Raw genomic sequence first — 25,571 nt, 5'->3', positions numbered from 1 at the left:
AGTATTTCTATATATGAATAACAAAGCCCAAGAGCAAGAGAAATTTCATTTAACTGTTGACAACATCAAATACTTGGGAATCTACCTCCCAAGACAAAGCCAGAAACTGCATGAATACAATTATAAAAGCACTTCTCACCCAAATAAAGTCAGATCTAAATAATTATAGAAATTTCAATTGTTCATGGTTAGGTTGAGTCAGTATAACAAAAACGACAATTCTACCCAACTTCAGTCACTTCTTCATTGCCATACCAATCAAACTACCAAATAATTATTTTACCAAACACAAAAAATAGTAACAAAACTCATCTGGTATCAACAAAAGATCAAGAATAGCAAGGGAACTGATGAATAAAAAAATGTAAAGCAAGGTGGCCTAGCTCTACCAGATCTAAAATAACATATTAAAAAATGTCAGTCTTCAAAAATGCCTAGTACTGGTCAAGAAATAGAGTAATGGATCAGTGGATTAGGATAGGTTCAAATGAAACAGTAGTAAATGACCACAGTAATAGTGATAGAGTAGTGAGAAAGATCTGGGATGAAATCCTGCCTCCTATAGTTACTACTCAAGTAAATGCTGAAAAACACAACTTTTTAAATATTCAACATGGTCATCCATACAATGGGGATAGTATTATAGTACTTATTTCATGTGGTCATCTTATAACATATTTAAGGATCTTAAAGGATGGTTTAAGATTTAATAGTTTAATTACTTTTAATAGTTTAATAGTTTAATTACTTTTCCACAGTAACTAATACCTTCTGGAGAGAGAAAATAAAATATTTATTGACCACAAGAGCAAAATAAAGATGAACATTGAATACCACAAAGATTACAGTTATCATCTTTTATACTCTTCAAGAAGGTAAAGAATAAAATGTGTTTTCTAATTTGGTTTGTGCCTATACAAATATCTTTATTAGAAAATAAAATTCTCTTAGGAAAAAAAGACAAAATAACACATTATTTAACTCTTTTTAATTCTGATTTCTCAATGAGTTAACACTATTAAAGATTAAATCTGCATGATGGGTGCAGCTAGGTAGCACAGTGGATAGAGCACTGGCCTTGAGGTCAGGAGTACCTGAGTTCAAATCCAGCCTCAGACACCTAGCTATGTGGCCTTGAGCAAGCCACTTAACCCCATTGCCTTGCAAAAAACCTAAAAAAAACTGCATGATGGCTTTTGGGACACCTCATATAAAATGTTTTTTAAATTATAAGGCACCATATATTATTAATTATTTTCAAGGAACATAACATTGTGATATGATAACTCAAGAAAAAAATTTATGCAGTAGAAAATCAAAATGAAGAATGGTAAAAGTGGGTTGTTTTGTTTTTTTTCTTCTAAATAAATTTCATTTATTAATAAAATCTTAATAAAAATCCCAAGATTAATAAATCTTTATGTATACACAAAGTAAATTAGAAAATGCTCTTTATTTTCTACCTTCTTGCAAAGTATAAACATTGATATCCCTAAGGGTTCCAGTACTATACAGAATAGTCCATTTATTCCTTGGGTCAGCAAAGATTTTATTTTGTTTCCCCAGCAGATTTTTGTGATTTATTTACTGTGGGTAATATAGCGTATAATCAGAAGATTAATAGGCTGTAGTTTCTGGGAAACATGGTAGAAAGAGGAAACCCATATTACTTTAAAATATATAATTATTTATTAGTTTGGGGCTATGTGATGGGACAGCAGAGAGAGAGATAACTTACAAACCAAAATCAATACAAATAATAATTATCTCTCATGGGAGAAATACTACAGGCCAAGAATAGGTAATATGGAAGATTTGTTCTTCTTAAATACAAGAATTTGGTTACCAAGGCCCTCAATTTATTGTTTTTCCTTATTTGTCTGACTGACTTGTTTTCCCTGTAGAAATCAGTACCACTTGAATGCAGAATTTTACTGACTTCAATAGATTCTCATTTCTTAGTCAATATACACTTAAGCATGAATGAATATATGTATGCACACGTATACAAACACACCCATTGGATTTTTACTCTCCACAAAACAACAAAGAAGGATAATAGGAACATAGCTCCAGAGCTCAAAGTGTCCTTGGAGAGCAACAACCCTAATTTCCTCAATTTAGAAAAGAAGAAAATCAGACCCAAAATTATAGATAGTTCAGGATCACAAGAACTACCAATATGAAAATGCATTCAAAGTTGTATAAATACCCTAAATAGCTAATCATTCATATATGCTAGCCATGGTACAGCAAAATGACTTAGACTATAATCACACATATACACAAAAATAATCAAAAAATGGATTACTACTCTTCTAAAGATTTTTCAGTCTCCTATATGCCCAGCAACAAGATACTCTGAACTGCTTTTTTTTTCTATTATAGGATTTTTTTTTCACTCTCTTTTCCACCAAATGACACTAAATTAATGCCCCAAGAGTAAAGGCAGATAAAATAAAAATTATTTATATGAACTAAGTAATGCAGTCTATTATATAGTATAATCTTGCCTTATCTAGATAACATCCTTCTTCCTAAAATCTTGTAGAGCATTTTCTGGGATTTGAAAATACAAAATACCCCACAATTAATATGAAAATATTTTAAAGATATGTATATATATATATATATATATATATATATATATATACTGAAAAAGGAAATGAGAAACTTATAGAAGGTTATAGGTTCAAATAAAACTACTCAGTAAGCTTTAAGAAGCAAATTTGGGAGTAATAATCCTAGGATTTATTATTCCCTTTTAAAGTTTCTCCTATTGCTCAAAATATTCAAATTAGTTGCCCATATTACACCTGGGCTTCAAATAATCTGTTTGTTTATCCCTAGCCCCAGCCAATACCTTATCCTTTTTTGAAATCAGCTATTATTCAAATCAGATAACCTCACATTATAACCAAAAGCAATGCTGTCAGATTAGTAAAAGCTTATTAATATAAATAGTAGCAATTCTGGTGACAAAACTTGAATTAATCTTCAATCAGTCCTCCCCCTTTCCCCAAACCTCAATCTCTACTTGCTCCCCTGTAGCTAGTAGATGGCGGCAACAGTAACAACAGCAACAGCAGGGGGAAATCTAGAAGTGCATTTGCTTACTATAAACCTTCCATCTCCTGTAGCTCTGAGCTCAGGAGTGGGATTATAGTCACAACATTTGCTAGGGAGGCACAAAATGAGACACAAGAGACAAGAAAGATGACAGCAGTGGTGTAGGCAGTCAGTTGGTAATAGGCTAAGCACAGGTACTCTCCAGAGTTGACTTTCTATTATTATTTCACAGGACTTTCATACTTGTAGGAAGGAGTAGAAAGATAATGGAAAATAGATCTGGCTTCAGTCTAGACAGAAGACCTTAGAAAGCAAATCAATTCTGAATATGCCATGAATGACAAAGGTAGAGGATAAAGAAGATAAGAGAGGCTTGGGGAAGGAGATAATTAGATGAAGCTAACTGTGTAGGTTTGGAGTTGGAAGTTGTTACCAGCACAAAGCAGGTCAAAAGCAGGAATCTGAGCAGGCAGGCTTTGATTTCTGGAAAACTTGACAGCGAGAAGCTAGGGAACCAGATGAACAGATTCAGTATAAAAAGTAAAGAATTCATGCGTGGAAAGTCTAGACAGTAGATATCAATGTCCCAGTCAATGAGTGAGGAGGTATTGAAATTCTTTCACCTTTAGAGAGGTGGGCACTAAAACCCTTAGTCCTTTGAATTGTCTTTTTCTACCCTGTAGATACCTGTAAGTAGTAGACAGAAGTAGGGAAAAGCAGAACTCCTGGGCAAATATTTGATAGGCTAGCCTATTCCACTGCTACTTCAGTCTTATTTATCTTGAAAAGATGGAAAAATACAGACCAGGTGAAATCACTTAGGAATGAGTCATTTTAGTAACAAAAGTCTTCTCTTTGTAGGTGGTTTATTCAGCATCTGGATGTTTTGAATTTCCCTGAACTATTGTCTGACAGTATGTGGGTAGATTTGAGATCTCTGGAACAATTATGAAATGGACACAGAAAAATTTCAGTTTTTTGAGAAATGATGAATCTCTCTCCAAGTCCTCTATGAGTATTCCTTGACAATACTGTTTTATTCTTCTTCAATGATGCATGTTTCTTGTCAGAGATTTTATATACATATTACATATATATGCATATATGTATATGTGTTTATATTCACATATGTAATGTTATATTATTAGGATTTTCTACAGAGAACATATGCAGCCCAGTATCTTGATACTGTTCTCTTTCATGCCCTAAATTAAAATTCTATTAAAATTCTTATGCAGCAAATTTAAAAATGAAATGAAATCATGATATAGTTAAGTAGCTCTTTGAATATTCAACTTTATTATCCAAGTGATTTTGGGCATGCCACTTACCTTCCATTAGCCTTAGCTTACTACTTTGTAAAATAAATCACTGAAATTGTATGAGATGCTCATTGACATTCCCTCTAGTTTTATGATTCTATACCCATAGTTCATACTTCCTTCTTTACCAAGAGGAAGAAAATATGTTCCTGGTCTATTATATTAACTCTTATAATAAATATACCCTTCTGATTATTTATGTAAGAAAGAATTTTTGAATCTTTAGTAGTCCATCTCTCTGGTCACTTGCTACAGAAGCAAAAGAAAACAGTAAGTACTATATTTTGAAATTTCTTAGAATTTGTAGGTTGTATAATATTCAATTTTCATACTTACTTGTATTACATATATAACTTCTTGTCATAATGTCTCTGTGGTGGTTAGTTGTTATTTTCTGTTCTCAGGGAAAAATAAGAAATTTATTTAGAAATTCATATGGCCTAAATGCCCATAGTTCTATTCTACAATATTAATATTGCATCAGTAGAATTCAATTTTTAGAACTTGTCCCAGATACCCTTTCCCTCGGTCTTCAAATAATTATCTTTTTTTTTATAGGGCAAAGACATAGTCTATTGTGAGAGATAAAATTATGGACATGAGATAAGGAAATCCTATTTAAATCCTAATCTGATGTCTCCAAACCCCAGTCATCCCATTGGTAAAATAGAAATGAAATATTAACTCACAAAGCTGTTGTTATCCTTAAATAGATTAAAATACTTTACTACAGTAACATATAAGCTCTTTGAAGGCAGGGACTGCCATTATTTTTTATTTTGCATCTGTCACCCAGATGACTATGGATACATGGTAGGTCTATAACAAATTTAATAATTAAAATTTTAATAAATTATTGAATAATTGAAATAGATGAATGATGTGGTAGAGAGAAGAGTTACATGTGTGGAATCAGAAAGCATGCCATATTTCATATTTACTTGCTCTCCTTCTCACACACATGTGAATACACACAACACACACACACACACACACACACACACACACACACACACATTGCTCTCCAGTCATAAGAGCAGACTGCTTATTTCCTGACCTTTACTGTATTGCTGAAAATTGGAAAGGATAAAGAAAGCAAAGGCATAAGCAGTAGAAACTCCAGGCAGGTGTTTATGTGCAGCTTAATGTGTGTTTTACTGTGAAAGGCAGACTGAAAGTCATTTAAAATATAAGTTTAATAGGCTGGAACTGCAATAAACTGAGTATATGTTGGAAAGATCAAGGGAGTAGGCACTTAGGAACAATCAGTAGGAACAGAGGTTTCTAGAATGGAGTTTTAAGCCCCTACAATTACTGGGAAAGTAGAAGGAGCAATGAAAAATAAAAGGCAGAAAGAGGAAGAGAAAAGGATATGTGTGTATATATCTATGTAGAATCTAGATAAATATACTCAGGAGGAGGAAGGTGGCACACATATAACAAATTCTATGTGAATATACCATTCCTCCCATTTAACAGCCAGGTGGACCCTGCTCAACTTGAGAAGCCTTACAAGGTATTTTTTGGAATAAAAATGAGTTGAGATTATTGCTCCCAGACTCTCCTCTCAATTGCAATCATCAGACATACAAAGCCGCAGCAAGGATTCCTAAATCTATGCATTGGACTTATACAACTCCAGATAAAAGGAGGGATTTACACACATGCATAAAAAAGTCAAGCCTCCTCCTCTCTCAATATAGCATCTCAAATTTAGTATTCCACATCATACCCTCCTCCTCAAATGTCACTCAAACATCTCTCCTGGGTGCTCTACCTCCATTTGCTGAGATTTGCAACTTCAGTCCAAAGATTTTCTTTTCCAGTCCAAATTCCAGCTATGGACTATGAAAATACTAGGAGGGGAAGACATTAGAATCCATAATATTCCAGTTTTTACATTAATATCCAAATTCAGTACCTGGTAATCTTGACCAGATGGACTGATATTTTTATGGTTTCCTTTGGTCTTCTTCCTCATTCAATTCCATGACTTTCCTGCCTCACCCCTCCTTCCTTTTTTTCTTGCTTATTCTTGTGTCTTTGAAATGACATAGGTGTAATAATATATTTTTAAATAAAAATTAGCAGTTATTGACATATTTGATCCTGAGGCAGATCTTTCTAGACCTCACTTATTCTTTGTCCAGCTCTTAGCTAGTTAATATGCTAATAACAGTATACAATTAATTATGTTCTATATAGTAATTTTAATAGATAAAAACTTTCAGAACTTTGCCTATCTCAATTGCTCTAGATTATTCTTATGTTTCTATGTTTTGTATCCTCCAACCTAAGACCACAGAATTTAAGCTTCTTGAGATGATGAATTATTTTGTGTTCATCTATGTATTCTCCTAACCTAATATGCTTCCTGGACCAGAGTAAGGACTTAAACAATTTGTTGATTGAATTAAAAAGAAAGAAAAGCAATTCTACTAAGTTAGAGAAAGTTGTTTAGGAAATTTATCTTTACATTCATTTGTTATACATCAGTCCCACTGCCTTCCTTTTCCAAATGAAGAAGGAAAGAGAAAAAGAGAGAGAGAAATCTCATAAATACGAGTCCAATAAAACAAATCCTCACATTGGTCATGCCTCAAAAATCTCTCTCCCTCTATCACTCTGAATTTTAAATTTACTACTCCTCTATTTGGAAGTGAGCAGTATGTTTCTTCCCTGGGCCTCTAGACGACAGATTTATCATTGCAGTCATCAGAGTTTTAAAGTCTTTAAAAAGTGATTTTCTCTATAAAGTTGTTAATATGTAAATTATTCTCTTCATTCTACTAACTTTTCTCTGCATCAGTTTATGGAGGTTTACCTGTGCACTCTGAAACTCTTCATTTCATTATTTATATGGAACAAAAATTTTCTATTACATTTATATACAAGCATTTTTGGCTTTTCTTAACAAAAGGGCATTCCTCTCCCTTAGCTTCCAATTTTCATCTACTATGCAAAGTACTAGCTATCTATCTACTTTGTGAATGTTGGTTTTTCTCCATTTTGTTCTTTTAGCATATAGACTTAGGAGTGGTATAAATAAGTCAGTTCAGTTTAATAATTTTATGGGAATAGTTCCCAATTGGTGTAGCTAGATGGATTTTCCACAACACCGCAAACAGTAGACTGCTGCAGAGTCTTGTTTTGTATCATTTAGTCACAATTCACTTAATTTTTACTTTACCTCAAATATAGATTCATCTTCCAAATTATTTTAGATAGTTGTAAAAAGATCTCAGAATATAGTCAAGGCCATTCTGGCCACAGAAAAGCAGCATTGTGTGCACATTATCAGGATGACTTAAGTTCATATTTTTCTTATACATTTATTAGAGATATAAAGACAATTCACCACTTTGCACCTGTTTTCTAATCAGTAAAATGGGGGTAAAAGTGCTTCACTTTCTCATGAGGTTAAAATGAATTAATGTATATAGAGTACAAATATTAAGTGCTTTATAAGTGTCAGTTATATTTAAATGGGAAGATTTATCCATATAAAATAAATTCCCTTGTTGTATCTGTTTCTTAATTTTCCCCTGAGAGAATATAAGCTCTTCGAGGGCAGAGACATTTTCATTGGTTCTTTGTATCTCTTGAGCCTAGCATAGTCCTTTAGAAATAGTAAATATTTAATAAATATCTGTTTCTGTAGAGATGTGAGAAATATCCAAGGCACCTTGGATACTAGGATATTATATCTTTCATTTTCTTTTATATAAAAGTGATTTTTTTTGCAAGGCAGTGGAATTAAGTGATTTGCCCAGGGTCACACAGGTGGGTAATTATTAAGTGTCTGAGACTGGATTAGAACTCAGGTCTAGTGCTTAGCTATGATTTAATAAGGTGGAAGTAGAGGAGAGGGATTTGTTCTGGAATACCCTATCAGTTTCCTGAATTTTAATTTAGATAGGCTCAAAATTTTCAAGCTCAGTTTGGTTCATGTCTTTTTTATTACTGACCTGTTTTTAAGAGGTAATTACTTTTTGTGAATCAAACCACAATGTATGATGGGTACATCTCACAAATTGGAAATAATGAAAGTAAAAGCAGAGCATTTTGAATAGAGAAAGGGACAAAACCAAATTACTCAGAGTAGCAATTACAGTTAGTCACATTTCTTCTTTCAATATGAAAGAGAATTACATGAACTTGTGCTGCATTTGCATCTGATGAGACACTTACTTCTCATGACTGTGACTACTTGGAACATAAGATTCCTCATTCTCCACTATTTCAACCTAGTGCTTCTAATAAAAATAAAAATAAAAATTTCAACAGGCCTTCAGAGAAGTCAGTTAATACAGATAGGATTAAAGCTGTTCAGTTATGCTGGTACAACAACTCAGAAATAATGACCATCTTTTCAAAAAGACAAGCTGAAAGAACATTTAATTGGCAGACAACATTTGGCTAGTATCAGTCTATTTTCTAGTGACAAAGTCCCATTATGTGAAAAGGAAGCAAATAGGAACTGAAACAGTAAAAGTAAAAGGCTTTCAATGTGCATGTCAGAATTTATAAGACTTCCTTCAATATTCCAGGGTTACTTGATTTTTGTCAATGTGGGTTTACTCTTTGCTAGTATAAATTCCAGACCAATTGTGGCCCCCTTATCCTTCCTTATTGCCATCTTTCATTTTCCATGACCTTGTCCCACATTTTTACCTCTGATTCTTGGACTTCCTCACTTCATTCAAAAATCTGATCAGGTCTGCTACCTCCTATGGAAGCCTCAGCTGACCCTTTCTTTCCCCAGAAATTCATTTCTTCCCCCACAAAATTACATTATTGCATTCAGTATTTACATATATTATGCATAGTATATGTTATATACTCCCAAGAAATATAAAATCCATGAAAGCAGGAAGCTTTGTATCTATACCCATCACAATGTGTGGTATCATGTTTGTGTTTAATCAATAGTGGTTGACTGATTGATTGATATGTCTTACAAATATGTTTGTGAGTTATTTTGGTTGAAAAATTGATTACCCTCTGCCCATCCTGGTGGAATCATTGAACTTGATTCTAGATATTATAGAAGAAGAGAAAGAGCATTGATTCACATCTGACACTGCTATGACCTTGGACAAGTCACTTAGACTGTTAAGCCAGTGTACTCATCTATAAAGAGGAGAGGAAAGGGATGAGAGAAAGGAGACAGGGAGAGGGGAGGGAGGTATAAGTGATAGAAGAAAGGGAAGATCATAGAAGAGGGTAGTAAGATACAACACACTTTTAAAAATTATTTATTTCTTTTAATTCATATGCACATGTATTGTTTTAAATTACAAAATTTCCTTCCACCCTCCCCTCCCCCCACCTCCTACCCTTACCTGCAAACTCAGGTTAGCATTGTACATACATATTTTTGATAAATGAGTTTACAGATTAGTCATTTTTAGTATGAGGAATTAGGATTAAGGGAAAGAGATATCAAGTGTTCATCAGATTCTGAAGCATGTGTGTGTGTGTGTGTGTGTGTTTGTGTGTGTGTGTGTGTGTGTGTTCTTTGTTTTGTTTTGCTTTTCTTCTTCTGGGTGGGAATACTATTGTCCATAGCCAGTCTAATACAGTTGTACTAGCTCTCTGAACTGCTTCTATCAAGATTGTTCATGTCACAATGTTGTTGTTAATTTTTACATTGTTCTTTTGGTTCTACTCCCTTTGCTCAGCATCAGATCCCATAAGTCATTGCATGCTTCTCTTGAGTCCAACCATTTATGGTATCTTATAGAACAATAATATTCCATAGTATTCATGTACCATAACTTGTTCAGCCATTCCCCAATTAATGGGTATCCTCTTAATTTCCAATTCTTTGCCACTACAAAAAGAGCTGCTATGAATATTTTGGTACATGTAGGATTTTCCCTTTATATATAATTCCTTCTGGACATAAGCCTCTATTTGGAATTTCTGGATCAAAGGGTAGGAACAGTTTTATTGCTCTCCAGAAAGGTTGGATCCATTCACAACTCCACCTGCAAGGTATCAATGTCCCAATCCTCCCACAACCTCTCCAACTTTGATCATCTTCTCTTTTTCTCATCTTGACCAATCTGAGAGGTGTGAGGTGATATTCATTGTTGTTTTAAATTGCATTTCTCCAATAATGATTTGGAGGATTTTTACATATGTTTATATATAGTTTTAATTCCTTCAATTGAAAACTGTCCATATACTTTGACCACTTATCAATTACAGAATGACTTGTAACCTTGTAAATTTGATGAAATTCTCTATATATTAAGAAATGAGATCTTTATCAGAACTCCTAGTTGTAAAGATTGTTTCCCAGTTCTCTGTTGCCCTTCTAATTTTGGCAGCATTTATTTTATTAGTGCAAAAACATTTTTAATTTAATACAATCAAAATCATTCATTTTCCAGGATTTTAAAGAAATTTTACTTATTTAAGGCAATGGGGTTAAGTGATTTGTCCAAGGTCACACAGCTAGGCAATTATTAAGTACCTGAGGCTGGATTCGAACTCAGGTCCTCCTGACTCCAGGGTCAGTGATCTAACCACTGCACCACTTAGCTGCCTAAAATACACTTTTGAGCAGGGACAGGGTAAAAGGAGAGAAAGAATAGAATAAATGAGAGGTAGGGGAGAATAGAATGGTGGGAAATACAGCTGGCAATAGCAACTGTGGGGGAAAAAAGTTGAAGCAATTTCTCTATTGGACATGATAAATAATACTATCCATCCCAAAGAAAGAGATGATGGTGTCTGAATACAGACTGAAGCACACTTTTTTTCTCTCACTTTACTCCTCTTGAGACTTTTCTTTCTTTGGGGGGAGGGGTAATTATGTTTACTTCTACAACATGATTATTTTAGTAAAAAAAAAAAAGAGAATAAACTAGACAAAATATATATAATAAATAAACTCTCCCACAAGAAATAAGCTCTCTGACTTTGAACAAACTATTTCATTGATCCCTAAAATTTCTTATTGAGAAATGTGAGAAATCAGGGTTATGTTGAAACACAAATCTTTCTACATGTCTTCTACTTCTAGAAGTTTTTTGCTTCTTTCTCTAGAATATGGAACAATATATGTCCCACTTTTCTCTCAGAAATATAATTTTGTCAAGCTCCCATATGAAATACCCCAAACATAGGCAATCAGTGTGGAGTCATCTTTCTCCTCATCAATGAGGACAGATTTATGCAAATGTTCCAGGCTTGAACCCAGGGTTACATAATAAAGAACTCAAAGTATAGCTTCTACTCAGTAAGATTTCCTTTACAAGGATTTGGAAGAAAGGAACTAATGAACAGAATGTCCAAACCTTATATTCCAGGGTGAACAGAAAAGAGATACTAACCCTAGGTCCTATATATTAACATCTTCAGTGGTTCCTTTGTGGTATTAGGGTGGTATTAACTCTATCCAACCTTCCGTTCCCAATCAATAATGATCTCCTTCTCTTTTGTTTGTCCTTCCTTCTAGAAGATTATGTTATCAAGAAGGTGGATGGGATAAAAACTCCATCTTTGATAAAAATTGCTGGGAAAATTGGAAGTTATTATGGAAGAAACTTAGATTAGACCAACACCTCACACCCTTTACCAAGATAAGATCCAAATGGCTACAGGACATAGACATAAAAATCAATACTATAAGCAAATTAGAAGATCAAGGACTAGTCTACCTGTCAGATCTATGGAAAGGGGAATACTTTATGACTAAGCAAGAGTTGGAGAACATCACCAAAAACCAATTAGATGATTTCTATTACATTAAATTAAAAAGCTTTTGCACAGATAAAACCAATGTAACTAAGATCAAAAGAAATGTAGTAAATTGGGAAACGATCTTTACAACTAATGATTCTGACAAAGGACTCATTTCTAAATATACAGAGAACTGAGTCATATTTTTAAAACAAAAAGCCATTCCCCAATTGAGAAATGGTCAAAGGATATGCAAAGGCAATTTACAGATGAGGAGATCAAAGTAATCCATAGCCATATGAAAAAAATGCTCTAAATCATTAATTATTAGAGAAATGCAAATTAAAGCTTCCCTGAGGTACCACCTCACACCTCTCAGATTGGCCAGTATGACCAGGAAGGATAATGATCATTGTTGGAAGGGATGTGGGAAATCTGGTACACTATTACACTGTTGGTGGAGCTGTGAACTCATCCAACCCTTCTGGAGAGCTATTTGGAACTATGCCCAAAGGACAACAAAAATGTATATACCCTTTGACCCAGCAATATCACTACTGGGTCTATACCCTGAAGAGATGAGGAAAAAAGGGTAAAAACATTACTTGTACAAAAATATTTATAGCAGCCCTGTTTGTGGTGGCAAAAAATTGGAAATCCAGTAAATGTCCTTCAATTGGGGAATGGCTTAGCAAACTGTGGTATATGTATGTCATGGAACACTATTGTTCTATTAGAAACCAGGAGGGACGGGATTTCAGGGAAGCCTGGAGGGATTTGCATGAAGTGATGCTGAGTGAGATGAGCAGAACCAGAAAAACACTGTACACCCTAACAGCAACATGGGAGTGATGTTCAAGCTTGAAGGACTTGCTCATTCCATCAGTGCAACAATTGGGAACAATTTTGGGCTGTCTGCAAAGGAGAGTGCCATCTGTATCCAGATAAGGAGCTGTGGAGTTTGAACAAAGTGCAAGGACTATTCCCTTTAATTTAGAAAAAAACAGATAGCTTATTGTCTGATCTTGTTACCTCTTAGACTTCTCTTTAAGGATATGATTTCTCTCTCATCACACCCAATTTGGATCAAGGTAGAAGATGGAAAAAAAGTAAAGACTGACAGAGTGCATTCTGTGGGGGGGAGGGGGGAGGGAAGCAAGATTGGGGGGAAAATGTAAAGCTGAAATAATGTCTTTAATAAAATTAAATTTAAATTTAAAAAATAAATAAATAAATTAGTGTGTATATCCCTATAAAAAAAAGGTGGTACCATGAAATGTAAATGAATTGGATTTAAGTATGAGGATGCTATACAAAGTTACCAACCTTACTTTCTCTTCCAGAGTAAGGGTCCAGTGGTTAGAAATAGGTTAAGATAGGAGATGGACCTATAAGACCTTGGATTATTAATGCTAGTTCTTTCTCAGGTTACAGCTTGACTGAGGCAATACCCATTCAACAATTATGGCTAGGAAAGAGAGAGATGAGAAGAGACCAGGAATGACTACTTCAAAAAAAAATACAAAACTGGAAGGATAAGATCTTCAGGGCTTCTCAGTGATCTAGAAGAGCCTATTTTGCATATTCCATAACAGGAAAAAAAAATCAATCTAGGAAGGGAAGTCCCTCAGGGTTTCAGGCTAAAACATAAACAACTGCTATTTGCTTTCACTCTGAACCAATCAGATCCCAAACAATGACCTAGTCTGTTTATCCTAAGATCCATTGACCAATCCAGGAGAGTCAGAATGATTTAGGCCTCCTTCTCTGCTTTGGCAGGATTACTGTTCCCTAGGTCAACTCTCTCTCTCTCTCTCTCTCTCTCTCTCTCTCTCTCTCTCTCTCTCTCTCTCTCTCTCTCTCTCTCCCCCTCCCCCCTCCTGCTCCCCCTCCCCCTCCTCCTTTTTTAGGACAGGTCTTACTAAGTAATTGGTGAATTGATCTAAACCAATTTCCAATAACACTAGCTACAAAGAATTTCTTTTCACAGATTCAGGATTCTGGTCTTCATATTCCTTTAAAATTGACTTAGGAGCGAAACATTTTTACAAACATATATAAATTATAAAAATGTAGCCAATACAGATATCACAAAGACCTATTGCAAAACTTGAATGAGGGGATATACACCCACAAAACTTTTTCATAAGCAGTCATATTTACCAAAAATGTAGAAGCAGTGTAATTTCATTGACAAATTGCTGAATTTGGGATTAGACAACCTGAGTTCAAACTTTGGCTCCAATAATTGCCTCCAATAATTAATAATTAATGACTGTATGACCATGAGCAATTCATTTCATTGCTTGGAATCTCAATTTTCTTATAAAGTGAAGACATTATTGCTATTATAACCCATGTATGCTTAATGTGAAAAAGTTGCTTTGAAAAACTTGAATAATTGAAACTATCTTTCTAATTTATTTGGCATTATAATTTTTTCCTGCCCTGATTTCTCCCTTTTGACACTTGGATGGAAATGAAAGAAATTTCTCAAAAGAAAATCACTATCAATAAAGCTCTACTACTGATGCCAGGAAATCAGTGGTGTCACCATAAAGGTGAGAGTTATTCAAAGTGAAAAACTCACAGACTACCCTTGTAGGTAGAAAAACTCTGAATGTTTTATTTTATAAGCCTGTCAAGTTCACAAATTAAAGTTTGTTTGGTTTCTTTTTTTTTTTTTTAACCCTGGAGAGACAGGAAGATGCTTGAGGACCAGAGGAAAAGTATGAATTAGGAGTGCCTGAGGGAAAGAGATAAAGGAAAAACAGTCATAAGAGTTGACTGGGGGGCAGCCAGGTGGCGCAGTGGATAAAGCACCGGCTCTGGAGTCAGGAGTACCTGGGTTCAAATCCTGTCTCAAACACTTAATAATTACCTAGCTGTGTGGCCTTGGGCAAGCCACTTAACCCTGTTTGCCTTGCAAAAAAAAAAAAAGTTGAACTAACTTTCTCCTCAATTGTGGTCAGACCCCTGAAAAAGGAATCTAATTAAAAGTGAATTTCTGCCAATTGTTTTCCACTAAAGCACTTTTGGGTAGAGGGAGATTCTTTGAATAGATTTCTCATGGCTGAGGATGGTCTAGGTATAGAGATATCACTCTCCAAGCATTTTTTGGAGAAAGCACACTTCTCTTTTTAAAATCTACCTCTTACTATTAATTAATCAGAGTTGAATGTCACCCTCAGGAACACTCACTCTTCCAAGGGTATGTAAAATGTGAACTCACCATCATGAGGAGTCTTGTGCATTCAAGGGTGTCACTAAACCTTTTATTAATAAATTGCTAGCATTATTAACAAAAATAGTTAAATACTCTGGAACTATGTCTCTTCAACTTTTTAACATCACATTACCAACCAATGAACATTATCAAACTTGTAAGGACTCCCTTGACTATGGTTCCTTAATATTTTAACTTCAATGAATTAATTTTTTTCTCATCTAGTCCCTTTTTAACTTGTTCAAAAACAGGATTTAAAAAAATATTGTATTTCTTTATTAGTATAGACTATGCCATCTTTAAAAGAGACAGTTAATTTTTAGAGCTTTTTCCTATTTATGCATGGAATTCTCCATCATTAGCCTTAACAGTTTAGAGATTACATGGCATAATGCAAGGGCCCTGGACAGGTTGTTTCCAAACCAAATCTATAACCCCATGATCCTTTAACTAAAGTCAACCCAAGAAAATAATTGTGGTCTGAACTGAAGAAAATCCTCCTGTGTTGTTAATAACACAAAAGGAGTTCATCAGATTATTAGATCATAGGTTCCTTGAAAGGTAGTAATTATTTCAATTTTATACTTGTATCTTCAGTGTGTGATACAGTGTTTGGTGTATAGCACTTAATAATGCCTTTTCATTCATTCATTCACCTTAACCCAAGATTAAAAAAAATAGAAAGACAGAAAAACAGGGAGAAAGTTTGGTACAATAAAGCTCACTGAGGCTGCCCTAGTGATGATTTTCACATCATATGGAAAAAAGTAGCCTTGCTGGTTCTGTTTTTCCCACATAAGACATCAATACTCCATTGTCTTACACTAATATTTTATCTAGGTTTAGAAGTGGTTGTAAATTCTCATTCTCAAAAAAACATAGTTTGAAAAGTATCACCAAGCTAAAAATTAAATGACATATCAAGGTCACACAGTAGGTGACTTAAGTCTCATTTGAAGTCAAATATTCCTGACTCCAAGCCTGATTCTCTATGCATTGTACCACCTTTATGGAACTAATTGGAATTTGTAAAATAAGAACTCTTCCCTAAATGATAAGAAATTAAAGGCTATGAACATGTAAGTCTCAAAAATAAAAACCAAAGTGATACATAAACACTTAAAAAAACAATTCTCCCAATCTTTATGTTTGATTAGAAACAGAATAATTGAAAAAGGAATACTAGATATGGATCAAGAAAGGTTTGATGGAATCTAAAATAAGTTATGAAGGATCAAAGTCATGAAGGTAGGAGAGGAAAAACCTTTTGGAAAACAGCTAAGTCAGATTACCTATAATGCAAAATGTGAAAAAAAGAAATTAGATGAATAAATCCAGGAAAGGAGTCAGGATGTAAAGAGTTTTAAAACTAAACTAAGTAATTTATTGTAGAGGAGAATGGAGTCAGTGAAAATTCTTATGTAGGCAATGGCATGGTCTAACATTTGTCTTAAAAAATTATTTTGGCACCCAAGTGGAGGATAGATTAAAGTGAATAAAGACTAGATGCATAGAAATCAGTTATATATAATGATTTTGTAACAGTCCTGATAAGAGGTAAAAGGTCATAAGGACCTGAACAAGGGAGGTAAATGAAGGGTAGAGAAAAGAGGACAGATGTACACATAGGACATCCTTAAAGAGTATTGTGTTGGAGCAGGAGACTTTTTATGTCTATCCTTCCCCATTTCTATGTTAAACATATAAAAAAGTAGATTAAAATGAAAATTGAATGCAGCATGCAAAGGAAAAAGAAATTGCAAATAGGTAGACTGAATATATGTGATTGATGCAGGGACAGTCCATCAATGTTGCCTTAGGGTTGTAGATACAATCATAGAATATTTTAATACTGGAAAAGAATTTAAAAGTCACAGCCCAGTTCCTCAAAATAAAGATGAGGAAATAAAGCCCAGGGAGAATAAATGGTTTGTCCAAAGTCAATCAACAATCATTTATTAAGTGCTCACAGTATTCCAGACAATGTCCTAGGCCAAATAGTTATTTAGAAGAAGAGTCAAGATCAGAATCCAAGTATATGTAGTTCTCTGTGCTTTCCACTATTCCCTTATTCCCTTCTAATAGTAGGATTTGTGGGATGTTTATGTGAAGAAGGCCATAGAGTCACCTCTTTTCTTTTTCCCAATTGTCACAGTGTTCATTATTCAGATCCTGAATAATCATTGTAGTTCCTCCTTGAGGTATGACTACCTGTATATGTATTAAATACACAGGAACATATATATATATATATATATATATATATATATATATATATATATATACACATATACATATATATGTATGTATATATATATATATATATATTCATGTATTAATTTGGGCTTGGGGGGGGGGGTTGCAAGGCAATAGGGTTAAGTGGCTTGCCCAAGGCCACACAGCTAGGTAATTACTAAGTGTCTGAGGCTGGATTTGAACTCAGGTACTCCTGACTCCAGGGCCAGTGCTCTATCCACTGTACCTACTAGCCATCCCATGTATTAGTTTGAAAGAATATGGGGTATTTCTACCCATTTATAGGGTAAAATCATGAAGGAAGGGCATCATAGAAACATTTTTGTGAATATAAGGCTTCTAGAGAAGGAGAAAATATTTGTAGAAATGTATAGTTGCCATAACAACAGTTTGCTGGATTTTCTGGCAATCACTTCATCATCATTTTTAACATTTTAGTTACCATGACAACCAAACACACAACATCATTTCTAAATACCTTCCCCAGGTATTTTTTCTTGCTTCTTCATTGAATCTTTTTTTATTTCATACTAGAGAGATCAAGGTTATATAGATAAATTTAATACAAGAATCTATCAAAGATAAAGCCTTTATTATAAGGAAATGATAGAAATTATGTACAAAACATGCTTGTTGCTTTTAAGTATTCATGCTCCTGCAAATTTATCAGGAGGTTTGAAGTAAATATCCCTAAAAAGTGACCGTGGGACTTCTCTTTTAGTCACAGTACAAACTATGCTCGAAGGAAAGTAGAATTTATCTTAAGAGACAAAAATGTAACTTTGTGCTTTATATCACTATCCCGACACCAAAAGAAATAAAGGATGGAGGACTGGTCACATAGAAAAATCAATCAGGAGCAAAAGCTTGTAAGCAAAAGGTTACAAAGTTTTTGATACTAAAAAAGGATTCCTGATCTTTTTTCTCAACCAGAGCTGGCACTCTCTTTCTAGATCTCTGTCTCTGTCTCTGTCTCTCTGTCTCTCTGTCTCTCTGTCTCTCTGTCTCTCTCTGTCTCTCTGTCTCTCTGTCTCTCTCTCTCTCTGTCTCTCTCTCTCTCTCTCTCTCTCTCTCTCTCTCTCTCTCTCTCTCTCTCTCTCTGTTCATGTCTCTATTTGTCTGTCTGTCTCATTCTCTTTCTCCCCCTTCTCCTCCCTTCTATCTACCAAGTAACCCACCTTTAAAAATTGATCAACTGATAGACATTTGGGATGAAAAGGCAAAGAAATGTAATTATCTTTTATCAGGGAGTTTTAATTTATTAAGAGAAACAAGAAAAACACAAAATTGCATTCAAATTATATACAAAGTAAATATAAGGTAATGGGAGCAGGGAAGCACCAACAGCCCAGTCAATTAGAGAAGGTCTCAAGTAGGAAGTGACTGCCAAGAACTAATCTGATGAAGAAATGGAATTCTAATAAACCACTGTGAGGAAAGAATGAATTGCAAGTATGAAGAACAACTTATGCAAAGACTAGCAGATGGGAGATAGCATGCCCCATGTGAGGAAGAGCAAGAAGGCCATTTTGGCCAGAACATGGGTACATGAATTACAATAATGCATAATAATTTTGGAAAGGTAAGTTGGTACCAGTATGTGAAAAATGATGGATTAGCTATTTCCTTCTCTGATCCTATGCTAATTTCTGAAGGACCACATTTCCATGGGACAGAAGCCAATGAGATAATAGGATTCCATTTATAGAATTTGACTTTAGAGTGACTTTTGGTTAACACATTTATTTGGTATTTTGATGGAGTAGTTTGATAAGTTTTCCATATGTCTGGCTCACTGTTCTAAAAGCCCTGATCATCACATTCAGAAAGGATATAGCTCCTTATTAAGTTATATCCCAAGTCTTCCACTATGTAAGCTGTTCCTGGAGATGCCTTGGAAGTTGCACATTCCCTTTCATATGTGAAGAAAATCTGTATTTGGCCAGTGGAGAATTTAAATGTAGGAGGACCATGAGTGATGATCACAATTTATCTGTGATTCAGTAAATAAAGCCTAGGGATTTGTTGAAGGCATAAATTGGTTAGCTGACTTGCCTAAGATTATACCAATAGTGAATATTACAGATACAATGAAATTATGATTCTCCTGATTTTAAGCCAAACACTTGTCCATTATTCTGTGTTGCCTCTTCCCTTTTGTGTCACTAATAAGCATGTCAACAGTGCATTAGGCTGTCTGCAGTCACCTGAAAGAATACATATTTATTCAAATGTTACATTAGTGACTTAGTCATGTCTCTAACTGATTCTCAGTGCATTTTCTACTGACAGTTTATCTTTGTTCATTTGATTCCATTATCCTCTTTTACACTCAAAAAGTGCTATGAGTCATGTGTCTTTAAAAATAAAATGAAGGACAGCTGGTTTTGATTTTGTAGCTATTTCCCAAAAAAACTTATGAAATATTTGAAGACAACATAGACAGTTATAAAATCAGAATTAGAAATCATTGCTTTTCCTTAGTCAAATCAGGATCCATCCAAAGATTCTGTTATCTGTTATTCACTACTAAGAAATAGTAAGAACCAAAGCTTATTTGTTGTTCAACTTGAAGGACTAAGTAAAGGATTTGCACTCAGTGTATTAGTCATATCTGATATGAGCCTATAAATCAGGGTTAGTTGGCAAATGAAAAAATTTTGGAAGAGAAAAACATCTCCATAGTTTTTCGTCCTTCTGACTTAATAATGCTTCTCAACTCTTCTGTGCGGGTTAGTTTTATTCTTACATTTTAGTTGACACTTGACACTTACTAACTGTACAACCTTGGGCAAGTCACTTAATCTTCACTTAAGGACTGCCTCATATCCAGGGCCCTTTCCAATCATCCTGAATCATATCTGGTCATTGATGACTCGAGGAAAAACTGAGGTCAGTACCTGCACAGCAATCCCTCACTCAAATAAAATTCATGTGCTTATCATGACATCACCTTCCTGATGTCTTTGTTCTCTTTAATAAGGAAGGACATACAAAAACAATAGCATTATTTAGTTAATGTCTTAAACATTAACCAAACTGTCTAAAAAAGGCAGGGCAAATCAGAGAAGGCGTCAGATTAAGAATTCAACACCTTGATTTTCTAATTCAAAATACCAGCAATAGTTTTGTTTTGTTTTGTTATTATTGTTGTAGTCATTGTTATTGTGGTTTTTCATCAATAGAAGCTGTCAATTAATCAATAAGCATTCTTAAGTGCTTACCATAAAGCATACACTGTCTTGTGCAGTGGGAATTCAAAGACAGAAATAGAGAGTATCTGTCATAAAAATATCTTGTATTCTACCAGGGGTAGAATGTATTGACTTATATTATTTCATAAACACATCTAAATTTCAAAGCAGCCAAGCTAACCTTGTATAGGAAAGCATTAGTTGTTGAGGAGACCAATCTTCATATAGAATAGCTGCACTTTACCATCCTACTTGCTTCTTCTTTACTAAACTGTATTATCCATTCTGAACACAATAGAATGATCAGTGTAAAATGCAGTAGGATGATAGAAGCAGGAGTAAATAAGTTTGCATGAAAAAGAACTTAGATTTTGAAAAGAATGTAACCTCTAAATATGTAAGAAATGTGATGTGGCAGACACAAAAACTTAAGTGATGTTGGGCTGCACTAAGAGAGTCATAGCTTCCAGGAACAAGAAGATGCTTTACCCATGCCTTTCTCATCCGGTAATTTTAAAATTGCTTTGTACAACCAGAGCAAACTTTTGCATGTATCACTGTTATATTCCACCTTATTAGATTTGAATCTGTCAGGATCTTTTTGGATTTTGACTCTGCCATCCTGAAAGTTTAGCTCTCACGAGGTACACCCTTTCTGTCACCTGGAAATTTGATTGAGTATGCCATTTCTTCTATGATACAAATATTAAGTTGTGATGCCAGGGAGGATCAAGCTGTAACTGAAATAATATATTACTAGAACATGAAGAAATACGCAACAGTCTTCTCCTCTCCACAATTTGTTGTTGTTTATTCATTTTATAGTAGTGTCCAACTCTTTATAACCCCATTTAAGGTTTTCTTGGCAAACATACTGGAATAGTTTGCCATTTTCTTCTCCAATTCAGATAACTAAGGAAACAAGGGTTAAGTGATTGCCCAGAATCATCCAATTAATAAGTTCCCGAGGCTGAATTTGAACTCAGGTGTCAAAAGTTTTTTGGGAAATAGCTACAAAATCAAACCAGCTATCAATCATTTTATTTTTAAAAATATATGACTCCTAGCAAAACAGACTTTTAAAACTTATTTTTAACTATAAATATAAATGTCAAAGTATAATAATAACTTAAAGTTTTTACATCTATTCCTGGTTAAAGATTGATTTTTATTAGCTATTTTGAGGAATGGAATATATCCTCCTTAGAATTTGAAAGGAAGATCTTGTCCTGCCTCTCTTAAGCCATACTGAATTATCTTGTTACACGAAATTGGAAATGTATTTAATATTTTATGGAATAAGGGGAAAAAATAGCAGTAGCAGAGCTCACTATCATTTTCTTTTTACTATTCTAAATACAAGGAAAAATAAAAGTTATCATTTTTAAAAGTGTATATGTCAGAAGACTGAAGCAATTGTTTTTCTTAAAATTTTTTCTTGAACTGATTAACATTGAACATAAAGATGTGAAGAATATGCAAAGATATTTAATCCCTGACAATTGGAACTATGCTTTTATATAAATTAGCATCATTTTCTCCCTATGAAAGTATCATAAGTAGAAATAAAATAGATGCAGAATAATTTATTATATACATATATATGATATGTATAGATATGTAAAAAATATATTTTCTTTGAATTGCCTAATGTGTGTGGGGGGGAATTATGAAATCTTCCTTTTCATTTGATTGTTTTTCCTCTGGGAAAAGAATAATAACATTTTAAAATCCTTAGAACCAAATTCCCCATGACTTAATTAATGGCATTAAAGGATTAGAAACAAGATTAAATAATGAGACCATGGGATACCATTTAAATATCATTTTGGCTAAGTTCTTCTGGATTTGTGACTGAAATAAAACATGAATTGAGAAACAATTTGAGATTTGGTCTTACAAATTAGATTAAATCCAGGATTAAGTATTTATATTTATACATGCAATTTCCACTTTTGAGGTAAGGATCTCAAACAAATGCCTTCATTTCTTTCAAATCATCCCTCAGTAGCAGCATTTGATTGACTTTAATTAAAGCCTAAGTATTAATTCAGTATTCTAAGAATTCTATTGTAGATAATCCCACAATCCTGAGTTAGTTTTAGTTGGGAGTTCAAATCCAAGAGTCCTCAGTCAACATGTATGAATGGAGAGATATCTGCAATATGCAGAGAAAGACACCTGGGTAATTTGGTGAGGCTTGAACAATATATAACAAATAAGAAATTTTTACATTGTTAAGAATATCTTCTCACATATTTATTAACTTTATTCTATTTTCAGTACATACCAATATTTATAAAACTCACAGAATTTGAAACACCACTTGCTAAATGAATTTTTGCTCTTAATGATACCTTAAGAACTTTTTTCCTTTTATAATGTTTCATTAATATAATAATTACTTTAATAATGTATACTCTATATTTTAAATAATATTGAATGATTCTTTAAATCAAGTATTATTTCATATTTGACTGGTTGCTATCTAATTCTTTATTAAAATAAATAAACTGGATTGATTAAATTAAAATTAATTTGTTTCTACCTCATATTTCAGGTTAATGAGATTTTATCTCATCAGAGTAAGAGACCCTTACTCTAAGGGTCTCTAACTTAAGTCATCATTTTGTCTTTCTCTCTCTATTGCTGACTGTCTCTCTATCTCTGTCTCTATCTCTCCCTTCATATATATATACATATGTGTGTATGTATATTCATACTCTCACATATATATGCATATATGTAATATATACATATAACAGTATTTATCTATTTTTAAAAGAATGCATGACTGTTATATATATGTATATCATCTTTATACATCTCATCTATCCCTTTTTTAAATTTATGAATATTCTTTTAAAAGGGATATATTCAAAGTATGCATATGTGCATACATATGTAACTAGATAGATACAGATATATGCTTTTAAAATAGGATACATATTGAGAAAATGTAAGAAGTATGATAATGCAAATGTTTACCCCAAACCCAATAGGCCCAAATCATTACATAAGCCTGTATCCTCCCATTCTATCCTCAGTAGAACTGGAGAATAGTTGGAAAATTCTGAAGGATATCTTCCCATCATTTGGAGAATCCCTCAGATTTCTTTGCTGCAGCTTAGATAAACTAAGTTTCTCTAGATTTTCTTTCTACTTATAGAGTTCAAATACTTTACAAATACTAGTTGAATTTAACTAGTTCCTGCTTTCCAATCCATTGACTGCTTCCATAGTAGCATAGTTGAATTCCTCTTATTCATTACACTTGTCTATACATTGCTATGACTGATGAGGATTCAAGAAAAAATAAAATTAACCTACTGTATTGGATGCCTTCTTTTATAAGAAAATTATACTCTCTTTCCCTCTGTAGAATTTAAGATTCAGTATTCTATTTTGTTTGGTGAAACTATAGAGTCAAAACAACATGGTTTTGTTACTTATTTTTTTCTCTTATATTTTACCTTCAGAGCCTATTAGTGACAGATTGTTCCTTGTATGCAAAAACCAAAGGCTGGAATGTAACACTATTCACAGAATAAGAAATAAAAGTTAGTCTACCTCATACTTTCACAAGGTGACATTAATGTCAGTAAGTGGCTCAAGACATAAATGGGTCAGAAATAGTTTAAGTTTTTTTCTCACTTTTTTTTTTCTCAATTCGCATTCATAATAAGAGGAAGATAGTTTAGAGCTAAAAAGGAGCCTAGAGATAACTTATTTTCATTTCCTTAGTTTAAGAATAGTGAAACAAGATTCAAGGGTGACTTGCCCAAATTTGCAAGTAGTAAATAATAGAGATAGGATATAAAACCAGCATAGCATCATAGATCTAGGGTGGTAAAGGAACCTCAGAAGTCATCTAGTTGCCCAGACACTTTCTTGTTTTACAAATAGGGAAACTAAAGTCTATATAGCTTATGCAAATTTCCTAAGGTCATAAGGTAAGTTTCAGAAGGACTATATGAATGCAGTATTTCTTATTCCAGATATAGTACCCTTGGAGAAAGGAGAGGAAAGGACAGATCTTTGAAGAGAGGAGGGAACAACTGGAGAAAAGAGGCAGCATTTAGAAGATTTTGTCCTTTCTAAGAATCACAGATTTAAGGTTTGCAAAGTAATTAACATGTATTATTTCATTTAATCCTCATTACATTGCTATATTCATTCTCACTTTACAGATGAGGACCCTTTAACTAATAAGAGTTCAAGTGATTTCTGTAATTAATGGGTCTGAGGCAGAACAGTTAGATGACAAAGTAGAATGGTCGTGGAAACAGGAAAATCTGAGTTCAGATTTGAACTATGACACTTCCTAATTGTGTGATCCTGGGAAAGTCATTTAACTACTGTTGGCCTGTTTCTTCATTTGTTAAGTAGACATAATAATACCTACCCCCCAGGGTTGTTGTAAGAATCAAATGTGGTAATATTTGTAAGGTGTTTAATTACACAGTTCCTGTTCATAGTAAGTGCTATGTCAATGTTTGTAAGCTATTACCATTGAGGGAGGAATAAAAGTCAGGTCTCCCTACCTCTTACCCCACTTCTCCCTCTCCTATGCCACCAACTGTCTAAATACCTTTGATTATTGTTACAATTTCCTTCCTTACATACAGTTCACAAAATTATAGAACAAAATTGTAAAAAGTAATGAGAAAACGAAGAAAACTATCCCATGAGCAACTGTTTGTCCCAAAGTTATGTGAATCCACAAATTCAGCTATTGTGATGAGAATAAGCTCTCTTCTGAGACTTCCTCTTTAGCTTGCCTGAGAAGAACTCTCTGTGTGTCTCTGT

The sequence above is a fragment of the Macrotis lagotis genome, chromosome 1, assembly GCF_037893015.1.
Source record: "Macrotis lagotis isolate mMagLag1 chromosome 1, bilby.v1.9.chrom.fasta, whole genome shotgun sequence".
In the NCBI taxonomy this organism is placed as follows: Eukaryota; Metazoa; Chordata; class Mammalia; order Peramelemorphia; family Peramelidae; genus Macrotis; species Macrotis lagotis.
The sequence above is the reverse complement of the archived record's forward strand: the minus strand, read 5'-3'. Positions refer to the sequence as shown.